At 40.4% G+C, this 22,586-nt stretch overlaps 1 protein-coding gene across 31 annotated transcripts in view; it reads right to left on the reverse strand.

Moving 5' to 3' along the window:
- The window catches only part of TCF7L2 (transcription factor 7 like 2), a 269,506-nt gene that overhangs the window by 144,291 nt on the left and 102,629 nt on the right, over positions 1-22,586 (reverse strand). The gene's annotated exons all lie outside the window — the stretch shown is intronic.

Raw genomic sequence — 22,586 nt, forward strand, 5'->3', positions numbered from 1 at the left:
ACCCGATTCACACCTTCTATTAATAATCAGCAGGCAATTGCACTGAATATATTCAACAAACCATTAGCTGTTGAAATAATATTTTTCTGGTTGTTCTTTAAATGTACATTATATTACACTTAGGGTTAATGCATAAATGCCAGTTCTTTCATAATGGATCATACAAGAGCAGCAATGTACTCAATTCAATCTCTCTCCCTCTCTCTCTCCCCAAGGTGGCTGGGTTTGCACGCTCATTGTTTCTCCTCAGCAAGCCCCATCTCACACCACTCTCCCTGACAGGATGGCTGGATTGAAGAAACAATAGAAAAACAAGAAAGCAAATACATGAACGTATTAAAGGAAGTATTAAGAGACATTGGCTGTACATTCTGCCTCCATTGCAAAGGACTTTCATCTGTTCTGTGAGCTATAAGGCTCTGTAACAGTTTAAACACCACTTTATAAAATACTCTTCTGCAAAACTAGCATGGCATCTTTACAGAGCTGCCTGCCACTGCAAAATTATGTTAGCATTGGGAATGTTGCAGGCAACAGGCCAGAATGAATGGTAACCTCACACACTCAAAATGTTTCAAACAAGGGGACCTTAGTGAAAAGCTGAGGCATTGTGGGTGCTTTTATAGAGAAATAATACATACACACTCTGTTTATGTTATTAAAACATAGCAGGTAGGCAAGGATGGTGCAATTTATCTAATGCCCTTTTATATTTATGCTTCCTTAGGTTTCATGCCATTTATTAAGTTTTCAGCCTTGCCTGCAGCAAAAGTATAAACAAAAGCAGATGTGAGACTCCTGTTTAAAGGGCCTGCCAACCTCATCCAATGCATATACCCAGCTGGGAAAGCCTGACTACCATCATTTCAACATTTGCTGTTGAACTCACTCTCTCTTCTAATAATCCCTGGGTCCCTAGCAGTACTCTGGAGTGTTATATCCCATTAAGCACTATGGTTAACTGAATTACAATCCAAATTGATTGGCTAGAAGATAATCCAGCTGAAGCCTTTACACCAAGTCAAATTTTGCCACAGCCAAACCATATAAAAATGTATTAGTCAAGCGAAGTTTTGATTATTGCAATGCACTCTATGTGGGGTTACCTTGTGCCTGGTCTGGAAGCTGAGGATGATGCACAATGCTGTAGCTAGACTGTTGTTGGGGGCAGACTACTGCCAGCACATACCACTAGCGCTTAAAAGCTTGCACTGGCTGCCCATATCTTATTGGGCTAGATTAAATGTTATTTTAGAAGCGTACAAGGCCCTTAACAATTTGGGTCCATGATATCTTAAGGAACGCTTGATCCCTTATATCCCTGCCTAGTCATGAAGATCTTTAGGAGAGTCTTCATCAGTGGTTCCCCATGGCTCATATGCACAGCTCATATCCACCAGAACCCATGCATTCAGTATTGTGGGCCCAATTCTGTGGAATTCCCTCCCAGCTGAGATTAGACAGGACCCCTCCCTTTAGAACTTCAGGTACTTTACAAAAACCTTACTTTTAAGCCGTTTTCTGATTCATTTTAATTGATCTTATCCATTGTTATGCTTTTTAACTTTATGCACGCTGTTTAGAAACTTCACTAATTAAGGGTGCAATCCTACCGGTATTTATGCCAGGCCAAGGGGATAAAGGATGTGGCAGATTTCTTTCTGAGCCAGCTGGGTCCGGTTCAGGTTGGCTAAGCCAGCATAAGAACCTCATCCCGCCCAGCCAGCTCAACCTTACTCAGCTGGAGCTCAGCTGGCTCAATTGAGACTGGCATAAATTAAGCTGGCATAAATCCCCAAAAAGGGGCATTCCAGGGGTTTGGTGGGGGTGGGACTGATGGGAGAGGGACTTAAACCATATTCTGCTTCCATTCAGCTTTGTCATGTGACCTCCAGTCTTGGCTACATTAAGCTGGGAAAAAGCTCAGCTGGCTCAGCCGGTGGTCTTCCCTCCCAAGGGCTCCTGAACAGAGTTAGGATCTGATATACTTTAAGCCAGTTTATGTCGACCTATATGACTGTGCCCTAGAATTATGCTGGCTTCCTTGATGTAGGATTGCTCCCTCAGTGGTATATAAATAGTCTTAACTAAATAAATAAATAAAGCTAATGTTGGACCCTAACTTCTAGTAGCACACTTCTTGCTGAGCCACTCTGGCCTTTCACCCTTTGAAAATTTGTTCTTGGTGGGTGTGCTGCCCAGAAAAACATGGGATCTGTTGCTGGAGCTGCAGGAGAGAGAGAAAATCAGAATAATTTTGGGGGAGTCCCCCTTTGCACAAATGGATATAAATTTCTACTTGCAGAGGGCACTATTCACAGTACTTTCTTACTAACACTGTTTCTTTCATCCAGGGACAGCCAATTTGGCACCTTCCAATTATTGTGGACTACAACTCCCATCAGCCCCAACTGGCATGGTCAACAGTCTACAACTTATGGAAGTTGCAGTTTACAACATCTGGAGGATACCATGTTGGCTACCACTGTCTTTATTCCATACTTCCTTTAACGTTATTAAGGTTAAACAGTTTTTCTCTGATAAAACCAGCAGAAAGTTAGAAGAGTTAATCCTACGCTGCAGTCCTATACATATTTACCCAAAAGCAAGTCCCACTGTGTTTAATGAGGCTTACTTCCTAGTAAGTGTGTTTAGGACTGCAGTCTTCATGAAATGGTCAAACTGTGTGCAAACACTACAAAAGAGAAGGGAACTAGAGTTACTATAAAAAGTGCAACTATAGTAGAATGTGAAGTAAAAATATTTCCTAGAGTGCTAACACAGCTACTAAAGGCCCAGAGAAGCATTACTACAAATAACATAATTTCACTTTCTAGAGACATTAGACAATCTGCTTTATTGATTTAGTTAACACATGAACACAGCAGATTCACATTCATTTCCTCATTTTATACCATACCCGTAGACATCCACTATCACCACAGGCTTCTGAATTTACCCTCAAGGTCAGTCACTAATATACAAAGTGAAATAATTTTTCGCTTTGATATACACAAACAAAGCTAGTTTCTTATCCAAAAAACTTGCAAGTTGTTTCTTCTGAGCAGAACTCTGGTGCATTTGTTGTGAGCATACAATGGCATAACCCTCAGCCTCCTAGAGAGAATGGGGGGCCTGGAACAAAACAGAGACAGAGAGGTCACTGCTAATGTATGGCTTGGGAGGGTAAACCTAAGGCAGGATGGGGAGTAGGCACTTGAATAGGTCAACCATGGTTAGAGTTGGGGCTGGAGCTTGTCTGGGTGTACCAGTCTCTGCACTCAGAATCTTCCAACAAAGTTATTGGCTCAATAAAAAATTGTTTTTCAATTAAAATTTCTTCAAAGCAAGGAAGTCAAGCCCAGCTTATTAAGATGCACCACTGGAAAATGTTAGCACTGCATCTGAAACATAGCCAGGCAACATTATCTTAACTCTAGAGGCACTAGAAAGCTCAGTTACAACAAATTGGGAATTCCCTGTGTCATGACAGGATCAGACTGCGAATTGTAAAGTTCCAGAGAGGATCAATAACTGTCAGAGTGAGAAGAAAGTGAGCACTAAATTCATTCGCCTTTCATCTGCAACAAATGGAACAGAAAAATCTGATGGATAACAGAACCTTCCATTTCCATAGCATACTTGTTGAACTAGACTAGCAACACAGAGATGATTCTTGACACGTGTCTCCAGAGATCCAAAAGCAATTACTAAAGTCTTTTTTAAAAAAGAGTAACATGGATACAAATACATACACATGCACACACAGTTATGGAAGGCAAAGCATACAACAGAAGCTAATGGTTTTATTTTAAGTTTGGCACAACACTGATACTTCTTACAAACTACGGCATTTCTAACTAATCCAATTAAAAAAGATAACTAAACAAATCCTCATTTATGGTCAAGAAAGAAAGGTATAGATGGAAGCAATCAAAAATATTTTTTTGCATCCATTTCATGAAAATATCTAAATAATTTTAGATTTTTAGTACAGTTCATATGACTTTAGCACTTTGGCTATTGTATCCAATATTTATCTCGCCACAGGAAAGCAAAAAGGGGATGAGGACAAGTTTTCATTCCATGCCTTGCCCTCTGACATATTAAATCATGCTGTAATAGTTCAAGACTAATACACTTCCCTTTGGCTCTTGACCCAGAATCTAAAGTGTGCAGTGTGATAACCTGCAGGGTTTTACCCTGCCATGTTTTCATGGCATATCCTGTAAATAATCACATGATGTGGAAAGGAAACAGTGAAAGCCTTTTGCCTTCTTGAAAAAAGCAAGCAGATACCATTCATCTTCTATGTATCTTAATTAGCCTAAGACCTGCAGTACTGCCAGTACTCTTACATATGCTAACCCACAGGCACTTTCAGAGCATCATCATCCGATAAAATGAAATAACAAAATAATAGTATGCATGGATATAATTATTTAGAGTGTAGCTTTTGTGATCCTTACAAGAACTCTTTAAACTAGGTCAGTATTATTATCCCCCTACTGCATACAGTAGGGCCCCCCTCATATGGCGGGTTACATTCCAGACCCCCGCTGAAAAGCGATAACCGCTGAAAAGTGGAACTCAATGAATAGAATGGAGTGTGACGCCCAAAAACCGCCGTAAAAGCAGAACAAGTGCTGTATGACTGAGGCTTTAGTCTAATTGAGACTGCTGCATTAGCGAAGCGCCATAAAGCGGGGCCCTACATACTGAGATAGGTGTATGCATGTCTATGTGGTACACACATAGCTATTCCACTATCTCTGTTGCAATAACTAAGGCCAGAAGTGAGGCTGTGGCAACATTTGAACTGGGACTTCCTGGCTCATACTTTTAGCCACTGTAATACACTGACTTAACTGTTGACATATGTGGTAGATATTATGTAAATGACATGGGATGTAGGGTCAGTTGTCACAAGCACTAAACCAGACTTCATGAGCTTAAGACTAGATTTATTCAAATACCGTGTGATACCATTCAATCCATAAAGTGTGACTTTCAAATAAGTGAGTATAAATTCTTAGGCTACAGGGTGGCTACATGTTCTGCTTTACAGAGGACAGCCCCCTACTTGAAGGACTGCCAATGGATAGCCCTTTATTTGAAGGCATCCATGTCAGGTTGAAATATAAAGATGCATGAGAAGGGAGAGCAGGGGCCTTGGAGTGGCATGTTGACAGTTAAGATGCTGGCAGCAGGATGAGCAGGTACAAAGGTCACCTGGTCAGAGTCTCCCCCCATTGTGATGTGGATTATATTTCTTTCTAAATTATAATAATTCTTCCTAAATCTGCATCTAAACATATCATTATTATTATTCAGACTACCCTTCATTTTTTAAAAAACTGCAGAACCTAGATTAAACAAATTTTATGCTAATAATCTGCAGCCTCTTTTGTGCTCTTTTTTGATGCTTTTCTTCTTTTTTGGAGATGTGAAAATGGCCATTCTACTTATGTGGAAATGAGGCTCTATAAATACAGTGGGACTTATTTCCAAGTTAACAAGCATAGGATTGCAATATTAGTCCAGATTTGCATTTACATGTACATCAGGCTGAAGAGGCATGTTCATGGCTAGCCATTCGGTCTCAGTTACAGTCTTGAGACATTTGCTTCAGTGCATAGTACTAACCCATGTGACCAAAAAAAAAGTAACATTAGCAGATGCTTTTCATTTGCTTCCTGTGAAATTTGTTTGGGAAAGATATATGATCAAATCTAATATTTTTGGGTTGCAGCATGCTATTGCAACAGAACAAGTGAAAACACCATCACAGGAACATCAAAAATGTATGTTTGGAATTATTAGTCCACATCTGAAAATACTGGAGTGATTTTATTAGAGACAAAGGTTTCAGCCTTATGCAGCAACAGCCATCCTGAAATTTAAGCTTTTTTTAAAAAAAAAAACCCAGAATCTGGGGAAAAAAGCCAGAAATATTTTATACCTAAGATTTGTACCATGTTACAAGTTGTAATATTCACTTAGGAAGTGACTTCCTGTGTGACAGGAAAGAGGAGGTACTGCAAACTTCAGGAGCTACAAAATGCAAGTAACCGTTTAAAAGCAAGTGACAAGTCAGCAGGAATCAAGAGGGACACCAAGAATGAACAAAGAGACAAAATGTTTTAAAAATTCAGGGAAACCAGGGGGAAAAATTCAATAAATTAAGTCTCCCACTAAGAGCATCACATCAATTTATGACTTTTGTTAGAAAAACTGGTTTCTGGCCCTAAAGAGTATTAACTTTGAGGCAGAAGAAAAAGGGGAATTTATTAAAAACAGACTTTATATCTTTGCAGTGAGGCTCACATCTTTGTACCCTGAAGAAACAACTTCTGTCCTGCTTTCCCTTCCCTCCCCAATATATTCTGTTTTCCTTCCTTACAACAAAACATACATTTAAAAGATGCTGAAGGGTTGTGAAGTTCCATTGTTTCAAACACATTCAGAAACAGTTGGAATGCTATGGACTCTTGTTGCTTGTTTTTGTAATAACGAAAGAGCAAGTATGAGGTGAAGACTAAGTGGCTAGTCTCTCCATGTTCTTTGGATTCTGTATATTTTTGCAATAAAACAGATAAATGGCTAAAATACTGTGAGGCAACATGGTACTTCTCGAATTTCACCTGATTTCAAAACTCTTGTCAACACTAGATTGCCTCCTAAATTAAAGAACAAACTCCTTGTAGGCTTGATCCTATCTTTCCAATGAACATTTACAAAAATCTGCCTCACCCCACCCCCACAGAAAACATTCTCTCTGTCTCTTTTAAACCTGCTTTGTAGACTGCAAAAAGACAGCAAAACTTTTAAACACAAGGAACATTCAACTTGAATGCTAGACAAATATGTGGAGAACAGAGTGACCTTTTCCTTATCTCCCTCTGACATGTTTAATCGCTTCCAAACAGAAAACACTATTTTCTGCCACCTCTTCCTGCAAACCCCTCTAAAGTCTGTATGGATGGTAAACAGTTAATCTCCCAATATCCCCTGCTGCCTGCGAAAAATCAAGGAAACAACTGAGACATTGTCCAGTGAACAAGACTCCCAGGGACTGGCATTTTTGTTTATGTCCCAGTTCTCAGCCTGTCAATTTTCACTACCACTAGTAAAGCATGACTTGCACCAACATAGTCCACCCAGAGCTCAAAAGCTTCACTTCATTTATTTTATTAAAGCCATAGTGTCTGTTTAGGATTCAAAGTGTCTCCCGCAACTGCTCCATCTCCTTTACTTTTTGGACTCTTGCCTATTAGGCTGGTGTTGCAACTCCTTCCAGAAGGTTGCCAAGAAAAGTAACAAAATATTTTTTAATACCAATGTTTGCAGGGTTTGCCAAGATGAGGAAGAAGAAAGTTCGTGCTTTATTTATTTATTTTTAAATAGCACACAAACATTTAAAAATAAGCCTTGTGCAATTTTTTTGGAACCAAAATCAAAGGAGCATGTGGGGAAAACAGAGGGGGGAAATGAAAGCCACCCACACGGTCTACTCCATGAGGGCCAAGGAGAACTACACTGAAATGAAATATAACAGCAAATCTCTCAAAGTAAAGCAGCACTTTCACCTGTTGCTCACTGTTGAGTCACTTCATTTTATGCCTGCATTTTCACATATATTGATAGTTCTACACCTGACATTTCTCTTACTCCTGCATCGTACCTTCCCTCTTCCTTCCCTTTGCCAAAACAGCAGTGTTTTAAAAAACTCTCTCCCATTACTTTATCTGCATGAAAAGCACACAGTGGTTACCAGCATTTCCTGTTTGCAGAATGTGCTTTAACTATATCACACCCTATACTGCTGTGATGGAATGCACAGCATATGGTATTGTGAAAGGGTTTTCTGTTGAATAATGGCAGAAATGCAGTCCTGCTGGTTTATATCAGACCCTGTCATTCTCTTCATGGAGGTCTCTCCCTCTCTCTCTCTCTCTCTCTCTCTCAGCAGTGAGGTACAACATGCACACAGCAACATTATGCAGTCTTTACGGAAGATATTTTCAATGCAGGCATTCATAGACTGTCATAGCCTATAATCAACTTCTCATTTGCACATATTAGATACAATAAAACAGAGGAATACCTCACACATTATGTATTAACAATGCACTGCTAGCTCCTGCACTGTGTCTCCTACAGTACAACCCATATTTAACACACATTTTTGCTTGCAGCATAAACAACTAACAACTTCATACCATTAATTGCAACGACAAACAGTTCCTTCAACATGGTCAATACTGGGCCCAGGTCATGGTCCATCCAACACATGACTGCTCTCAGCATTAATATCTATAGTGATAGCTGAGAACTGCCAGTATTCCTGACTTACAGGAAACCATGCACTCAGTCCTGGACATCTTCCTTTCACATGTGCAGAGCACCTTTCCCCCTCTAACTGTTTTGGACTCCAGCTTCCATCATGTCTAGGTAGAATGGCTGTGCTGGCTGAGGCCGATGGCAACTGTAGTCCAAAACACTTGGAGAATACAATGTTGGGGGAGGCTGCTGCACAACTAGCTGCAATTTTTCAATGGTTAAGGAAAACATTATGAATATATTCCATGACCCTTTCTACTGGTATTATTGTTTCATTGTTTGGGATTTGGGGATAGATCCTTCTGAGTCTTGGCTAATCATGCCGAGCCCATGACTTGGGTGCTGGATGAATAGATAATAACTTTGGGGGGGGGGGAAATGGATCATTCATCCATCCATGTCAACAATTTGCCATTTCTACACATTTTGCCTCAGGTTGTGTCAAGACTGAAATTGTGAAATAATATTAAAGCCTGAAATGCCAACATATGCCTAGATTCCCTAAGTATGGGAAGAAAATGTCAATTCAAAAATGTGCCTCATTGTACATTGTAAAAGGGCATCTTGCTTAAGAGACTATACTGCTAAACTGGGGTTGAAAGTTCAGTAACTGTACAGATTTCTGAGACTGTGACTATATGCAAGTGCTAATAAACTATCAAAACCTGGATGCTACTATGAGCCCTTTCAGGACAGAAGCCTGAAAAGTTCCTTCTGGGTTGCCCACTTAATATCCCCAAGTAATGTGCTTTGATACATTAAAACTGTGGTAATAAAGTGCAACCCCTATAATGTTTGGCTTGTGCAGGTAGCAACATGTAGCAACAGCATGGCAGTTTGAGGATCTCACCAGTAGTATCTAAGTACTTAGGAACAGGAATGTGATTTAATAATAGAAGCTTCATTGCTCAGCACATTAATATATAAATAATACTTCTAACTATTACGATTATGATGGATTAATTTATTACTACTACTGGGACAGCTTACTGAGTCAAGAGACATTTCACTATCCAAATACTATGGAATATATAGCATCTGTTTACATGCAAACTTGAGACCAATTCATATTGTACATGTATTCAGTGTTTACAGCAGCTAATTCACTGAAGTATGAACACTTCAGGGAGATACACTGAATATGCACCAGGAAGTTGTAACTCCTAGTGGCTCTATAGTGCTCAGCTACTGCCTGTTTATATATACATTGCATACACCAGTGTTATGTATGCCCTTTCCACAGAAAGGCATATGTGGATGGATACTCCAGGGATTTGCAGTGTACGCTTGGGAATTCTAATTAGAACATTTATTGCCCAGGCTCCAGTACTCTGGTGACTGGAGGATTTTTCATTATAGTATTTTCTTAGCTCTTGAGAGCACCAACCCTGATGTTAGCAAGCCTGAGATCTGGATCTACTCTGGAGCAGCTAATCTACTTATTACTATTTATTTGCAAGTAAAGAAGGCCCCACAGTCAAAATGCATTTGACAACTTTAGAGTGTTATTTACCCACAGTATATCTGGATAATAATAATAATAATAAATTTTATTTGTTGGTCGCCTATCTGTCCAGGTTAGTGGACACTCTAGGCGACTTACAATAATAGAGAGCAGTACATAATACAAAATAAAATACAAGCAAACACAATCATAATCAATTTAAAACCAATTTCTATTTAAAACCTTATAAAATTAATCCTCCCCAATCCCATAGGCCCTCCTGAATAGCCAGGTTTTTAAGGCTTGGATGGTTATATTCTTCTTCCCTCTCTTCTAACAAATGTCATTTTATTTTTGTGTTGAAAGGTTGTGATACACACACACACTCATATACATATAGGAATAATTTTTAAATGTTTTATGTATAATAATATATTAAGTAAAAAACTGCAGCTTGTAAATGGACTTGATACTGTGTTTCAGTGGTCAGGAACTTTTTTTTCTTTTTTTGTTCTGCTTGAGTTTTTCTTAACCTGAATATTAAAGTAAATTTCAGAATTACAACATTTTTATCTGATCTATCAAAATATGGCCTAGAGACAAGGCCCTCACGGGGCACTTCATGTTTCCAACCTATTGGATTAGTGCTCCACAGCCTTTAAACACAGTGCCATAAGCAATCAGTTCGTATCTAATTAAAATTTTAAACTGAATCTTCTGAACAGCACATTTATTCTCTCCTGCAAATAGGAAGGACTAGTGGAACTGTTTGATTAGCACAAAGAACAAAATGGCTGAAGAGCAACACAAAATGACCAACCAAAATTCCTGAACTGTGGTTCACCAAAGTAATATTCTGAATGTATAGCAGGTTCAGCAGTTAGTGGTTCTAATGTCCCTCCTTAGTATTACCAAGGATCTGTTGTTTTCTTTAGGTTGCACCTGGACAGCAATGGCAAATTCTTCCTTAGAAAGAGTACAAAAATCTTACTGTATCCAAATCCCTAAAATATAAAGTTAAGGTTTTCTGTACCCTTACCTAACAAAGATGCTAATTCAGTTTTTCCTGTTTACATTTGTACTATTCCTGAACATCTATTTCTTGAATTGTAGTCAGTCAATGGGCAATCTATGGATCAAATGTCAATCTATAATTACTTAATTCTAATCTCTTTAACATCATCAGATTACTTCCATTTTAACCTTAATTACAATTTGTTTGTAGTAATCCTATATCAGGCAGCCAAGTCAGGTCTCCCACACTGATCAGGCAACATTTGGAATGGAGCAGGCTCACACATCTACAACCACACCACCACAGATCTTTATTATGAGCCAAACTCATAGTAGACAAGTAATGATCCTATTACTAATGAACCTAAATATTACAGAATATAATTCCCAAGGACTTTTAAAAGTTGAAAATAATTCATCACCCCTTTTTTTATTATGCAGAACACCCTAAGAAATCTGGGAATAATTTCTGCTAACCGCTTAGCAACCAAGGAAAAAGGCCCCTATGGAAATTGCACAGTACTACACAGTATTACTTTAAGTTCCATTGTTCCCCAAACATTTTGCAAAATCTTAAACTCCCTTCCCTTTAACAAAAAAAGTACAATACATTTTTCAAATTTTGTAGGTTTATGGAAACACGCCTTCTAAAACATTATCTGCAGAATTTTAAGCCCCTCTTGATGAGGCTTCTTTGGATTCCAGCAGGAAACAAAAGAAACTCATGATCTATTTTTAAGGTGTCCCTGGGTTATTACTAAAATGTTTGAGACCTACTTGACAACAGGGCATTTAGACTAGGCTTCTCAAACAGAGTATCTCATAAGGATATCCTCTTTCTCTGACATATGTAGGGTACATATAATCAGTTCACCAACCAGTACCCTAACCCAGCCTTCCACATGTGCACTGCAGAAATTTTGTAGGCAGTGTAGACTACAATACCCCAATGGAATGCTCTGATTCATATGTATCAAATGAACATTTACATAGGCTCCTTCATTTAAAATGAATTAAGAAGATTCTGCATAGAAGTTCCTATGCCTGGAAGAAAATGCTGTATCTGAATGCATATTTCAACACACATTACAATGTTGTCTCTCTGATTCAGTTCTGTGCTACACATTCATCAGACAACTAGTCTGAAAATGTTTTGTCAATGAGACCCACTGGCATAACAATACATTTAGGACCCACTTGCAGCTTTTGTCCCACACTGTGTATGGTTACATTCTATCATTTCTCTCACATTCATTGATTATAGCTTAATCAAGAAGTCTTACATACCACATTGAATGAAACCCAGAAACTGAGGCATCAAAATAAACAAATTGTTTCAGGAATCACCCCCTTATATATTGCTCAGAAAGTGCTGTCAATTTTAAATGAAATTTAACTGAATTAACTCTAGCACAGTAGCTAAGTACTACTGCAAGGTTTACATATACACTGCTTCATTCAGGCTTTTTCCATCAGTGACTTTCAGTCTTAGGATATGAATGAAGATTACCAAAATGCCAAGGTTCTGGAATGCCCAAGGCCATGCCTTCTAAGGCAATGTAATTACATTGAACAACAGTGTAATCTGATAGAAGATGTGAACTCTTAACAGATGGTAGGAAGCATACATTCAACAGCTGTACTTGGTTTGTCTTTCACGACTTTACATGGCAGTTTCTATTCTCTGCAAAACACTGATATCCTATACTTATCATTCAACAGAAGATTACAGAGAGATGGAGTGACTTGATGTTCCTTTCTTTCTTCCCTTCTTATGAAAAGCCACATGCCTTATGTGTAACAATTCATATCCTAAGAGTTCTGGATTTGTGTTTATTAGTTTAACTCACTGGTCCAAGTTCCATATTATAATATATGAAATACACCTGAGCTACACGGAATGAAATCTAATCCTCCCTGTTGCCTCCCAATGATTCTGCAGGCTTCTGAATGCTGTTAGTAAAGATCTGAATATGAAGTGAAATATCACCAGCGTTATTTAGCCATAAAAGTTATTTCCATGTTACCACAAATAACTCCATGTTGGTTGACAACACAGACACTAAAAGAAGGGGAAATCACTTTCAGTCAGTAGAGGCCCACCAGTGTTATAAGATGCTAAAAGTAATTATTATTAAAAGATGTCATTTGAGTGTCTGAAGTCTATACCAAAACAATCACACATCTTCAGTATATGATCAGATACATTTATTTCTCCTGTTGAAGGTGTTTATCATCTCTGACTGGAGGTTAATTGTACCTGGACATATCTGAAACTCACCATATGGAATATAACACTGGCGGGGCCAAAACAAGGCAAAGATGGGAGGAGTGGATATATGACAAATTCTATATTCCCTCAGAATCCAATCCTAGCATAACATTACATAGTCTTGGATGGTGGTGCAAATAAAAACACCCAAACCTCTCACTGAATTCAATGCGAGTCCCCAAAAATACTATCTCCACCTTCTTCCACCACAAGGGAACATAAGATTCAGACTAATTCTGCACCTGATCATAGTGCAGCAGCAATGGATAAATATGAAACAGAGAGACCATAATTTAGATGTTAAGACATGTGGCATTGAGCTATATCCCTCTGGCCTTACGCTGTGCATACTTAAGAGGACATAAAGGTGAACATTGGTGATGGGAACTATGGAGAAGGGTAAGTTTCACAAGAAGGGAGTGCAATGAATACCCTGACCTCAGAACAAATAAAGGAAGATCACATAGCTAACACATGTCTGTCTAGAATCCTGACATATACGCTGCTTCAAGATGCCATACACAAACAGCAAACCCAAACCTGCACTCCATTCCTACAACTAAGGATGCACATAGGTGAACAAGGATGTTACAAAGTAACTGTTTCAAGTGTTTTCCATGTCTCCTCCCCACCTGTAAATTCAGGAGACAACACAAAGAGAGAATTCAGCCATGAAAACTAGTCCTATATGTGATTGTGTCTGCTGCTTCTCTGGCTTAAAAGACAGATCCTTTGCTTTTCAGGAGTTCTTTGTTATTTGGGATACTGATTGGAGAATCACCCCTTACTCCCAACAGCCTAGGCAACTTTTGCCTTCAAGTGTGCACCTGATTTCCAGGTAGAAGGCTGGTCCCATTTTGAGACACATAACACACACTGGGATGAGGCTACATAGTGAAGTATCATATGAAAGCAGCAATTTAGTCCACTGAGAATGGTGGCTGTGAAACAAAATACCAAAGAGGCAACATAGATCTTCCCTTTCTGTTCATGTAGATGCACACTGAAAGATAAGAACTATGTTTAAAGACCCACATGTAGCATATTTTACATTTATGCTGGCCTAGCCCCCATCTGTGTCCTGGTGTCATCTGCATATTCAGGGAGCATAGACATGCCTTCATTAACATCCACTTAAATAATATTGTGTGCAGTTTATAGTTCACAAGGATTAACTTGGGCCAAAAGACTTAGTAGAGCAGCTCCATTGTGAATCATGTTGAAGCAATAATTGTTATCACATCCAGTATTCATAAAGGGTTACAAAGCTATTCCAAATGTCTATATGCCAAAATCTGCCCTTTTGCAATGCATGCTAATACCCAACCCTCCTTGACCTCATATTATGCAGCATTCTTCCTTGCGAGGAATGAAATGAAACATGCACAAACCCTTCCCTTTGTAGTACCACAGGATTCTGATGGATTTCAACATGCAGCCTGTGTGCAAAGATGGTAGCTTTGAAGAACCTGGGAAGAAGAAAGAACTGACACAGGTACGCACACTGCCTGAAATTCAAGAACAGCTAGGGGAGGGTTAGGTGGGTGGCATCTATCCCAACAATAAACTTTTGAGGGGCAGAAACCTGAAAAGAAGGGAAAGGAACAAAAATATCAATTTTCTGCTTTGTATGTTTCAGAAGCTGACAGTGCTGAAAAGCTTTCACTAGTAAACAGATATAACAGCAACAATAATAGTTTCTGAATGTAAAGCAAGAGAAAGAAATGCTGTGACGCTACCTTTCGTACTTCCTTCACATCCCTCCTCAAAAACTGTATTTTCCACAAAGCCTTCAGAAAAACCTTCTACTACTTATGCGTCACACTACCCAGAATCAGTTCCATTGATTCTTTGGCACTTATTCTCAGATGATTAGATATTATAATGATTATTTTAATATATTACACAGCCTTCACCCTAAGGTCCCAGGGTGGGTTACAACAATTTAAAATACATACCTAAATACAATTTAAAACAACTTACAATATCAAAAATAGGGTGGGTCCTTTGACATCACAGGTGTCAAAGGCCAGGGTAAAGAGATGTGTCTTCATCATTCATAGAAAACTGTACAGTGAAGTTGCCAGACACATCTCTGTGGGCTGGGAGTTCCACAACTTAGGGGATGCCACAAACAGCTCTCCCAGGCCACCACCAACTGAGCTTCTGGGTGGCGGAACTACCAAGAGGGTCCCCTGCCAATTTTAACACCTAAGAAGGTCTATAAGGAAAGTCTTTGTTTGGGGCCTAGATCGTTTGGGGGTTTAAACACTAATGGGAGCATCTTCAGTTGGGTCCAGAAATGAACTGGCAAGCAATGCAGCTATTTTAGAAAAGGAGTTATATGAGATCAAAATGGAGCCCCAGTCAATAATCTGGCCACTGCATTTTGGACCTCTTGAAGTTTCAGAATCATCTTTAAAGGCAGCCCCATGTACAGTACACTGCAATAATTCAATCTAGAAATTACCAGAGCATGGAATAATCACCAAGTCATTTCTGTCCAAAAGGAGTCATAGCTGATGAACCAGCCATAGCTAGAAAAGGCACTCCTACCCACTAAGGCCACCTGAGCCTCCAGTGACAGTGTTAATCCAGGAGCACCGCCAAGATGCGGACCTGCTCCTTCCAGGGGAGTGCAACCCAGTCCAAAACAGGCTGTCTCCCCACCTCCAGGACATGAGAACTCAGGGCACAAAACACCTCTGTCTTTTCAGGATTCAGCTTCAGTGTATTGGCCCACATCCAGCCTACCTCCCCTCCAAGCACTGATGTAACATATTAACCACCTTCCCCAGTCCGGATGGCATACCGATGACACTTCACTCCAAATCTCTTGATGACAGCTCCCAGCAGCTTCATATAAATATGAAATACCATGGGGTATAAGATGGAACTCTGAGAGACACCACAGGACAGCATCCATGGTGCCGAACAGTAGCCTCCCATAACTATTTTCTGGAAGTAGCCCTGGAGGTAGCAACAGAACCACTGAAGCACAGTGCCCCCCAACCCGCATCTCCCTGAGATGTACCAAACGGATACTGTGGTCAACAGTATCAAAAGCCACCAAGAGATCAAGGAGAACAAACAGGGTTGCACTCGCCCTATCTCCCTCCCAACAGATGTAATCAACCTGGGCAAGTAAGGCAGTTTCAGTGCCATGGTCAGACCTGAAGCCAGACTGGAATGGATCCAAGTAGTAAGTTTCCTCCAAGCCTGCCTGATGCTGGACCACCACCACCTTCTCAAGAATTTTAACACTTCTAGGGCCTAGGAAGTCTTCTTAAGAAGAAAACACACAGCTGCCTCTTTCAAGGATTACAGCCACAGCCTGTAACTAAGCTACAAGTATGTATAACTGAAACATTTACACATTGTTGTTCTGTTTACCCCTGCCTTTATTTCTCTCTCTTTCCTTGTATATTCTGTGTTTAATTAATAAGAGGGAACTGTTCTCTAATACTCTGCACAGGGTCATGCATACCAATGGTGCTAATAATATAATAATAAAAGAACAAATATGCACATAGTTCTTAGTCAGGCAACAGTATTTTTGTAATAGTTTGTATACCTATATTTATATAAATTTGGGAGCATTACCTTTATTAGGGCCAATCCAAAGAAGCACTAGTGCAGCAGTCAGTTGCCTACATGCTGGCACATATACATCCAGGACATGATCAGCACTGTCAGCTTTGACAGGAGTGTTCATCTATTTTGAGGTATGGGTAATTTAATTATGAAACCCTCTTGCCTTCCATCCCTTGCCAGAGGAGAGAGAGGCAGGGAGGTTTTAAGGGGAATCCTTCTAGTCCTCATCTCATACAAAGTCTTCAGATAATGGCTGCTAACAAGATCAGTGTTGAATAATTTTTTGTTCTGTAGCTGCAGTTCTAATTCAGCATTGGGAACCACATTATAGAACACCTTTGCACATAGTTCCCATCCCGCAGAGGATATAGGGCAACAATACCTACGCATCTGAACATGGTTCTCATACCTCTCTCATATGTCTAAAGATCATCTGGGGAGTTGAAGTAAGACACCATCAATATGCTGGTGACCCTCAGATCTATTTCTCCTTTCCATAGGATTCAGGTAAAGAACTGGAAGTGATGGGAATCAATACAAGACTAAGGCTGCAATCCAATACATGTCTACTCAGAAGTAAGCTCCATTGGGTTCAACAGGACTTACTCCCAGGTAAGTGTGGACTGGATTGCAGTTTAAATCCTTACAAGAAGGAGATCCAATTGGTCACTCATCTTATCCAGAAAATCAGCCTGTTTTGTATGACGTTTTACCATCACGAAAGGATGTCTATGCATAGATCCAGTTTTGCACCAGCAGTAACCCCTGTGCTGGTTCACCTGCATTACTTATATCAATTAGTTTCTGGGATAGGGAAGAGCAGTACTTCTATATTCACTGGAGGAGCACTGTCCCATACTGCGCTGTATGTGTACTTTGCTGCATATTTGCATCTTATTAGGGATTGATAAATTATTGTAATAGCAGTAGTTCTAACTATAATGGTTTGGGAGATATGGAACATATACACTTTGTGTGCCAAGACATTAAATGCAAAACACAAGGAGAAATACAACATTTCAGTGTAGAAGCTCTATAAAAACTTCTTAAAACTGTGGGCAAACCTTTTTCCACCTGATCCTAACTTCATAAAATTGTGAGCAATCAGATAAAATTGCCTTGTGGGCCAAATTCAGCTCATGACTCCGAATACTGTGCAAATATATATTTATGCTAAAAATTGATTAGTTAATATTTTGAGATTTCAGATGCTTTTGTCCTCAGTTGTTCCTGTCCTCTTGCATTTTCAAAGGAAGATTTCCCTCTCCTTGAGCAAAAACATACGTGTAATTATAGTTCTACTACAGCACCACACTACTTGGTTTTCCTCAGGTTTCAACTTAGTTTATGGATATGCTCATTACACAATGGAAAGTCAGGACAGTTGTTTACTTTGAACCTACCCAAGGTAAATTTTACATTGACTTCAAAAGCCTTGCCTACAAGGGAGAACAAAAAATTAGAGGAATCTCAGAAGAGTTTTGGCATTTTATAATCTGTGCATATTACCAAAATACCACTATTTTTTACATGGCATGGCATGTCTTTTGCCAGGAACAAAGGAACTTAAATGTAAGTCTTTGTATAGCAAAAATATAAAAGTATCTTGGGAATTATGTCAGTTCTCTAATCCAATGATCTTGCCCAAGCATTTTGAGTCAAAATATATTCTTGTAAGAAAAACTATAACACTTTAAAAATGGAGAAATACAACATGACAAATGATTTAATACACCTCATACAAGAGTAGAATACCTAAAACTTAGAAGTATTAAATTCAATTAGACTTACAGCACAATCCTAACCATATCTACTCAAAATTAAGACCTAATGGATTCAATGGGATTTAGTCCAAGGTAAATGGGATTAGGAGTGCAACCTTACTTCCTAAAAAGGAGGCTTAGGGTTACAGCTCAATCATACTGGGTTGAATTCAGCCTAAGGCTGCAAGCCAATACTTGCCTACTCAGAAGTAAGCTCCATTGGGTTCACTGGGACTTACTCCCAGGTAAGTATGTATTGGATTGCAGCCAGGCAAAGGGGGCAGAGTAGGAGTCAGTGGAAAGTTCCACGGGATCCTCCTCCCACTTGGGAGTTGCCAGGCCAGTTGAATGCTGACTCCACTGGGAGCTGAGCGCATGAGCTGGCCAGGAAGTGCAAGTTATGCAATAAAAAATTGAGAGAATGAGCTGTAAGAATAGCCTCAAATTTAGAATATGATACCTGTCAATTAAATGGTGGTTATTCTGTTTGACTCATAAAATATGAAGTTTACATAAAAGATGTCAAGTTTATACTTTTAGGTATTCTATTCATCTATGTTTAGAATCAGACTGTACATGCTATTTTTCAAACATACGTTAACTATTAGCTGTCCCAGATATCTACAACTCAGCAAAATTAGAAGTAATTCAATATGCTGTTAATTGTTTCTAGGTTAGTTTGCAACATGGATAACGGTGGCACTCCCTTGAGAAAGTGAATGGTAATGAGCATGCTCCCTCTAGCAAACACATTAAGAGCACTAAAGCTGTATTTCTAACACCCCAATGTTGTTGGGGTTTTTGTGTGTGTGTGCGCATGCACGTGCACATAAATGTAAGCAGCAAGAATAATGTGGCACATGTTCTCCACTCCACTGTGGAGAGGAATGCTACGGTGGAGGCTGCAGCTGTGTCCAAGGAACTGTAACCTGCCAACTGTAGTTCTTCCACCAGCAGAGGCAGCACCAAGGCCAGAAACATGGCATTTCAGGGCAAGAGGAGGTTTTGGATATGTGGGATCCAAAGGTCTCACAGATCGCCTTTGCTGTTCCAGCGCTAAAGCTGGAGTAGCAAAAAATAAAGGAAAATAGTATACCCCCACCTTCTGTCCAGGATCTCAGATGCAGTGGTGGTTCCCCACTCTACACCTCCCCAGCCCCAGATAAGATTGCTCTGTAAGTCATGAGATGGCTGAACCTTGCTTGATAAAGCTACCACTATCAGCTTGTTCTAGACCTATCTCAATACACTCAGACTAAGTAAAATGAAACCAGCTAACAGAATTTGGTAAATGATGAAGCACCTATAGAAATGTGTTACTCTCACTTTTGGCAAAATTCAATCCAATAAGAACATCTAAGCATATCAACAATGAAGAAAATTCTTCAATAGGTGCTTTAGAAATGATAATGCACCTAGTAGGAATATTAAATACTTTCCCTTGTTTCTCAAACCATCTATCAGACATAGCTCCAGTTCTGATTTCATTGATATATATATCAGAAGTGAATTGCTACTGTTCCATTTTTTTCCCATTAAAACAAATTACAAATGCATTTAAGAGAAAGGCAGAAGAATATCAGATAATTGAAAACGTATACGTATTCTGGAAAGAGAGGAGATTACTTGCCATATTCAGGGTGTTCAATACAGAACAAAAATGGTAATGACATTTTCATTGCACAGCTGCTTACTAGGCAAAATAGCAAGTACCGTATATTCTGGCGTATAAGACGACTGGGCGTATAAGACGACCCCCAACTTTTGAGAATATTTTCCTGGGTTAAAAAGTCATCTTATACGCCGGAATAACAGCCCCCCAACCACAGCCACAACTCTTCAACCCGCTTGCCCCCATAGCAACCCGCCCCCAGCCACAAGAAAGACCCTGATCCCCATTTAAAAAGCCAGCGTCCCTCTCCCCTTTCTTCCCTGCGTGGCCAGCGCCCCCTCGCCCCATAGCCCGCACCGACCTCTGCCCACCAAGAAGTGGATGTCGCTGAGCACCTCGTTCTTGAAGAGGAAGGTGAAGCGCTCCTGCACCGTCGGCTTCGTTGCCTGCCAGTTGTAGGCCGGCTCCCGCGGCGCCAGCAGGCCGGAGGCGGCGGCGGCGGCAGAGGGCACCGAGGAGGAGGCGCAGGGGCAGCTGTCGGCAGCGGGTTCCCGCCTCTGCCGCCTCCCGCTGCTGCTGCAGCTGCCGCCGCCCGGTGGTTGTGCGTCAGCGGAGGTGCCGGCGCGGCCTGCGGCGGCGAGAGCAGCAAAAGCGGCCCGCCGTTGGCCGCCCAAGGAGGAGCAGCCGCCACCGCCGCAGCCCCGTCGCTCGCCTGAGCAGCCGCGGGCGGAGGAGCAGCAGCAGCGGTGGGAGGCGGTGCAGGCGAGGCCGCCATGGAGGAGAAGGACGCGGGGAGGCTGCTGCTGCCACCGCCCGGTGGTTGTGCGTCAGCAGAGGCGCCGGCGCGGCCTGCGGCGGTGAGAGCAGCGAAAGCGGCCCGCCGTTGGCCGCCCGAGGAGGAGCAGCTGCCGCCGCTGCGGCCCCGTCGCTCACCTGAGCAGCTGCGGGTGGAGGAGCAGCAGCAGCGGCGGGAGGCGGCGCAGGCGAGGCCACCACGGAGGAGAAGGACGCGGGGAGGCTGCTGCTGCTGCTCCCCACCCCGGCCGCCATTTTGTGGCGGAGGAGGCCGCGCAGGAGATGGCGGGGACGGAGGAGCAATGGGGATTCCCCTCAGGGGAGGGGACGCCGGGCCAGGCTGCAAGCAGGAGAAATACGGTACTATATTCCGGCGTATAAGACGACACCCGGTGTATAAAACGACCCCCAACTTTTGTGAAGATTTTCCTGGGTTAAAAAGTCGTCTTATACGCCGGAATATACGGTATTCCTGATACTGCTCAGTGTTACCAATAAGTAACAAGTAGTACTGATACAAAAATCCCAAAACCTCACACCAACACATACATACTATAATAAATCTTAATTCAGCTGTAAATGCTTAAGTCTTATTGCACTTACTTCTATCAAGGGAATCATTATAAATAGAGTCAATGTAATTAAAAGGTGGAGAATTAAGTGTATGAGGTGGGATTTAGTATTTTGTAGTAAAGGAACAAGCAGCTTTAAAAGCTTAAATGTTTGCAAATATTATATTAAAATGGATGGTCTATTTTTATTCACCTAAACTTCTGTTTCATTGAAACAGACTTCTCCATTTTCTTTTTATGAATACCAAGCTAAGGATAAAATATTCCAAGCAATAGTTATATCACATTACAAAGGCAAACTGGGGCCTTTCTGGTGATGGCCTTCCATATGAAGTATAGTGTATGCATTTCTCCTGCCAGGGTGCTTGATGTTTACATTAGTGAAATAATCATTAAAACAGGTAAATTGAAACTGACGCTGTATCCATATGCTTTTCTGGAAAACAACTGCTTTCTTACAGTGAGGCACATAACTGTCTGTCCTTGCTCTTCAGTAAAAATATAGGAAGGAACCTATCAAGTGGAGGGAGTTTGCATGAAAATGTCAGCTTCTCTTCCACTGGCTTTCTACCGCTCTTCTATATTAACATAATAAATTAAGTTAAAAATAAATTAATGATGCTTAACTTTGGTCAACTAATAGTCAGTGTCCTTACACTATTCAAATTCATTTTTAAAAGTGTGATACGAGTATGAGGAGTTATAGTTGCAACATAAACAAGTTGTTTCATGAAGCTTTTAAAAGTATTTAAAGAAACTATTCCCACAGGTGGGTTTTATTTTGTAACTTTGGCAGTTATCTTAAGCACACTTTGGTCAAGGAAGAACACTCACAGTTAAAATACATTTTAAAAACTGATCTGCAATTTTTAAAATGTCATTCTGTCATTCCCCTCCATGGCACATACACATACAACTGCCTCCAAAAATAGTAACAACCCCTAATGATTTTCAGACTGAAATTAATTTTCCATTCAGATGCAGTATGGGTGCATATCGGTTTCTCATGCTGGGAAAAGCAGAGATCATTAAAAAAAATAACATTATTTACAGTGCAAATTCCTTGTGTCCTGAATTTGAATTTAAAAAAATATACAAGCTCATTTATGAAACAGCCTTTTTCTTCAGTAAATCTTGTTTTTTAAATCATCATCATAAGCCCAGTTTGAATGTCAAA

The sequence above is a fragment of the Rhineura floridana genome, chromosome 7 (genome assembly GCF_030035675.1).
Source record: "Rhineura floridana isolate rRhiFlo1 chromosome 7, rRhiFlo1.hap2, whole genome shotgun sequence".
NCBI classification, from domain to species: Eukaryota; Metazoa; Chordata; class Lepidosauria; order Squamata; family Rhineuridae; genus Rhineura; species Rhineura floridana.